The sequence below is a fragment of the Abrus precatorius genome, unplaced genomic scaffold, assembly GCF_003935025.1.
Source record: "Abrus precatorius isolate BTA unplaced genomic scaffold, Abrus_2018 Scaffold5, whole genome shotgun sequence".
NCBI classification, from domain to species: Eukaryota; Viridiplantae; Streptophyta; class Magnoliopsida; order Fabales; family Fabaceae; genus Abrus; species Abrus precatorius.
The window spans coordinates 22,947,266-22,953,265 of record NW_020874395.1 but is presented as its reverse complement, the minus strand read 5'-3'; positions in this window follow the sequence as shown (position 1 = coordinate 22,953,265).

Here is a 6,000-nt window from a genome sequence, read left to right as displayed (position 1 = left end):
ACTAAACACATGCAACTTTCTCTCAATCTCACCCATTCTCTCAAAGACTAAGCTGAGAGCCACCATCCTCTCAAGCACTCTTTTCCCTTCCTTTTCTCAAGGCAAAAATTGAGAGGACCAACCTTTCCAAGTTGCTCCATTTTCGTGCAAATCTCTCAAGGTAAGCCGAGATTCCTTTCCCTTTCTTTTTCGTTCAAGTCTTGGGAGTTTTGTCCAAGAGTTCATCTTTTCATTCCCTTGAGTTTGGTGGTTTCAAAGGACATTTTTGGTGGAGAATTTTGGAGTCTTTGGTGCATCCTTTTCTCGGATTCAGCTTTGCACTTGAAGATCTTGGAGTTCAAGCCTTTTCTTCATCCATTTTTCACGTCCAAAACAAGGCAAGGGGGAGTTCTCACCTTGCTTCAATTTATTTGCCATTTTCTTTGTGTTTTTCGTGATTGTACCATGAAAGCTCTATACTTTGCCTCTTGGAAATCTTTGGTGATGTGAATGAATCCTTGCATGATGGTTTTGGAATTTTCTTGCCTCAAAGTCCTAGTCTTTACCCTTGCATGTAAATTTACCCTTAAAAGTTACGATTTTTATGATTGCATGCCCATTTCTCTTTGAACCTTGTCTCGGTTTTTGACTTGTACCTTGCTGAAATTTTATTTAGAATTCTTCCAATACTTGAAATGGTGATTTGAAAGTGTGTGCGTCCATGGCAACCCTTGCATGTTGTTTTCCATTTGGAAAGTCTTGATTTTTCCTCTTGCATGTGTTAGATCTTCAAAAAGTTTCCATTTGTTGGCCTTGCACGTTGATTTCATATAGTGGATGCCTCGGTTTTGATCTCTTTGTGCTTGCATTCTTGTTTAAAATGTACCCTTTCTTTGGAATAGTAAAGTCATGACCTTGCATGGCTATTTGAACCTTGTTCCTTGTGTTTTTCTCCTTGAATTCCATATCTAATGAAATTGGTACTTGGATGATGTTAGGAAGTGAATGCATGTTCATTCTAAAGTGTGTAAGTGTAGAAATTTAGAGGAATTTAATGGTATTTAGGGGCTGGACAGAACGCTATTTTTTAAGCAAAAGGTGGATTATCTCTTGTAATTTGGTGTGATTACCTTTGGAAATGATGTGTGAACATAAGGCAAGTGTCTTACGAAAATGTGTTACCAAAACTTGGCCTTGCTTGCCTCGGTTTTTATCCTTGGAATGGCTAGATTATTCCAAAACTTTTTATAAAAAATTTCCTTATATGCCTTAGTTAAAATAAGGTTTTGATCAAAGGAGAAAGAGACTTTTACTTGGCTAAAATTTAGGAAAGTTTACTTGATGTGTGTAAAGAGACGTTTGGAAAAATCATGGTAAGAAATTGTGTTTTGTTGGTGTGCATTTTGCTGTATGATGTGAAGTGTTATCATGGCAAGGATATGTGAAAACTTTGATTTCTACCTATGTGTGAGGTGCTGGAAAAAGTGTGCATGATATGAAAATATTACTAACTATGCTTGGTATTTCTTACGTGAAAAATAGTGACATGTGTGCTGAAATGTGTTAGTGAAATAGTGGTTGTATTGTTTAATACATGGCTGAAAATTATATGAATTGCGTGCTAAGAGTCATGAATGTGCCATGAACTCACCTAATAGTTCAATCATGCATCATTGCATCTCAATGGAATGAAATCTTGATAAATTTGATGAATGTGGAAAAAGTGCAACCTTGACATTAAAAGTGCTATGATGATAATGAACTTGTGCCCTTGGGGCTTGGAAATGGGATTGAATTGTGGCTTGATGAATGGATGAGGTGAATTATGTAATGAAACCGAGAATGTGGAATGGTTGGTGGAGTGTATGAATTGTGAGGAAAGAAAGAAGAACCAAGAGAGATGATTAAGAGTGTTGTGAGTTTGCTTGAATTGTTTAAAGGATTAGAAGGAGCTAAGATTGACCAATTCTCCTTGAATGAGTGTGAAGAACCACGAGAATGTTTGAAATACCATGGAATCTATCCATGTGATTAATAAGGCTCATGGAACCTATCCATGTTTGCTAAGCCATTGGCTTGTGTTGTGCATCGTTCTATTTTATTCGATGCTATGTTGCTGTGCTAATTTTAATAAAATGAGAAAACTATTGAATAAGACTAAAGATGCCACCTCATGCATCATTTCATTGCTTGAAACGACTCGAAGGCACTTACAATCGCACAGCTTGAAGGTGTCGTTGGTTCGGTCCTGAGATTGACCTACAGGGGGTGGTGAAAGGGGATCTGGAGACTCAAGTGGTAACAGGTAAGAGGCGCGCCTGTGGCTGAGTCATGATCCACCTGCAGACCTTAGCCAAACCTGACAAGGACCGCGCATTCTATGGTCGTCGAGGTCCATTCCCGAAGAGACCCACTGAGGGGCCAAACACCATTGGTGTTCTTTGATGCTGAGCGCATCCGATATATGTATAAATTTTATACTGTTGTGCAGAATGATATAGGGAATGGAGTCCTCTGATCGCCTTTCCGACTCAATTGTTGAACTCTATGGTACCAACTGGGAGAGTCACCAGTCATAGAGGATGGGATCCCCATGCATTCATATGCACATTATTGAAACATGAGAGAATATCTCTGTGAGGCTGAAACTTGCATCCATGCATCATATGCATTACTGTTAGGTAGTGAATTGGTTGTGATTATGGAATTGCTTGTGAGTGCTAGTATTGAGTATTCGTTCGATTTCTTCCATATATATCTATATGTCCTATGATGATGGAATGCCCTGATTATTCTGAGACTGCTATGAATTGTGGTGATTGATCTGCCTGCGCTTGAAATGCCGCCTTCCTTGGGGTATGGCAATTGTATGATGTTTGTGTTTGGAGAACTCACCCTTTGGATTTGTGTTGTTTGTATCCCTTTTCTATATGTTATAGATGGCCAGGCACAGCACGAGGGTGATGGCCCTTCCGTCTGAGAAAGACATGTGGGAGTTCGACGCCGCGACCCATCAGAGTATCTTCCGTGGCTTCGCACTCGTCGTTAATGGGAAGTATAGTGGAGGCTCATGGATCACTGAGTATGTAGCTGATACCCCTGTTGAGATCATCTTTTCTGCATCCCCTGGAGACCCGCATTTACCTTACCCTGCTCCACCCATTTCTCTATCACCCACCTTTGTTAAGCCCCATACACCTACCCCTGTGACCGCACCTGCACCTGTTGAGAAGGATGTCCATGTGGTGGAATCCTCAGTTAGGTGTGAGGCTAGACCTTCCTCTCCACCTCCTACCTATCCACCTCCTCATTCACCTCTTGCCACCTCCCGTTCGCCTCCTCGCGCTGCTGGTTGGATTGATGATAGTGATGGAGAGCCTTCTATTGCTGCCACATCTTCTTCCCCTACCTCTTCCGAGGAATCTGACTCGACAGGAGATTATGCTCCATATGTTGTGAGATTGGGTGATGAGATGATTTTGTATTAGGGGAACTGCTCTTAGGGAGTTAGATCACTTTATTTTATATGCCTCCAACTATGTGATTTTATTTGAGTACTTTGGATTATGTTGCTAACTATTTCACTACTTTATCGTATGGAATTATTCAGTGATGTTGAGATGTTGATGTTATATTATTATGATATAATTGTTATGATTTGAGGTAATGAACCTCCATGTGAAAAAGGGAATGTCGAATGCAATAATTTGTGCACGTTAACTCTCTTTATAAAAAAAAAAAAAAAGTCTCAGATTTTGGTGTTTTCTGAAAATAAAGTATCAGAGACATATTTGACTATGCTAGTATTTTGGGTCGTTACACGACACACCCATCGAGATTGTCTTTTTTGTACCTCCTAGTGACACTCAGTTACCTTACCCCGCCTTGTTTGCTTCTCCCACACCCATGTTTGTAGACCCCCATACACCTACTGCGAGATCTACTCCTGCACCTACACCATTCTCTTTTATGTCCCCCACTTCTCCACCTGTGCCAATGGAGAGGGATATCCATGTGATGGAATCCTCCATTAGGTATACCACCATGCCCTTTTACATGCATCCTGCACACCCGTCTACTTTGGTTCCACCTGCTCCTACCCATTCATCCCCTCACCCTATTGGATGGATAGAGGAGGATAGTGGAGATTCTGTGGCTGCAACTCCTAGTTCTGCTTCCCCGACATCATCTGAGGAGTCTGACCCTATTGAGGATTATTCGCCTCTTGATTGATGTTATTTTTAGTTATGTTGTAGTGGAACTGCTCTTAGGGAGTTGAGTCTATGTATCTGAACCATGTTGACCGTACTGTTGAACTATGACCTATCGTTTCCGCACATTATATTTAATATATTTGAGGTATCTTGTGATGATGAGTTATGATGATTTGATATGAGTATATTATTGATAGTGAGTTATAGATTGATGAGATGAGAAGATATATGCATGTTAACTCTCTTCTTGAAAGAGAACTATTATTGCAAGCTGTGTATGTGTTTGAAAAAAAAAAAAGAAAAAAAATATTCCAGATTTTGGTGTTTTCTGAACTATCATGTTATAAAGTAGTATCAATAAATGTAGTGAATTTAGGTCGCTACAACATTATCCTTTAATTTCAGGTTCAGATCATTTATTGTCAAAAAATTTCTCAATTTTTGTTTTTAGAGTTTTCCAGAATTTTCAACAATGAAGAACCCTAACCTTAGTTACATAAACGAAAAGGAGGCTCCCATCATACAGCCACCAGATTGGGAGCTCCCCTTCGAGTTAATGTGTGATGCTTCAGATTATGCACTTCGAGTTGTATTGTCATAGAGAGTAGATAAATTTTCATATGTCATAGCTTATGCCTTTAGAATTCTTGATACAACTTATGTAAATTATACCACCACTGAAAAGGAGCTTTTAGCTATTGTGTTCGCATTAGATAAATTTTGCTCCTATCTGCATGGCTCCAAAATAACTGTCTTCACAGATCACGCTGCTTTGAAATTCCTACACTCATTGTTGGTGTCACCACCACCCTTTCTTTCCCAAGGTATTTTTACCGTTTCGCCCTATCTTCTACACCTCTAGTGTATTGCTATTACCAAACGGCTTTGAAGGCAATATAATTGGTGAGAAATGGTTTGGGGCCAAGAGAATCGAAGAGATGAGAGAAAAAGTTGAAAATTGAATTTCTTGAATCCTAAACCCTCAAATACCCTAGGATTCACAACACTCTCGCTACAACGAGATATTTCTCGAGGCACTCTCGCTACAGCGAGGCACTCTCGCTACAGCGAGGCTCCTTCTTGCTATAGCAAAAATATCAGAAGATTATGCAACTTGTTTTATGCAGAATCTCGCTACAGTGAGACTACGCCTAGAAAACACCCCTTCTTTGTAATGCAACAGATACAGTCCTTTTGCCCAGGGCATTCTCGATATAGTGAGAATGCCCACGCAGCATTTGCTTAGCCTATTTCTCAATCAATTTCTGCCAAATCACAAGTCCACACTCACATTTCGACCATAATATACAAATATATACATATCCATACGTATTTACACATATATTCACATCACCACACAAGTCAAATACACATTCAATAGTAATTCATATACCTATATTAATAATCAAATATTATTACAAAATTTAGGGCGTTACAACACCTATGAAGCATGGTAGAACTTTTGGTTCCAAAGATAAAAAATTTCAAACAAGAAAAGGAGTTAAGAATTAACGTGACCAATGATAACTCTCACAGATATAGAACTACATTATTTCAATATGCTAATAATGAAACTACTTATAAATATACAGAAATCTATCAAAAGTAAAACTATGAAGGTACAGAGTTAACTACTAAATTGATTACAAGATAGAAAAATTCTAAATGTAATTCTGATATTGGAAAAAATTAAAGAAAACAAATGCTCAATCTAGTTATTTTCCTATTACTAATGATATTGAAAACAACTATTCCTCGGCAACGGTGCCAAAAACTTGTCACTCTCTCAGCAGAAGTAATTTTGACT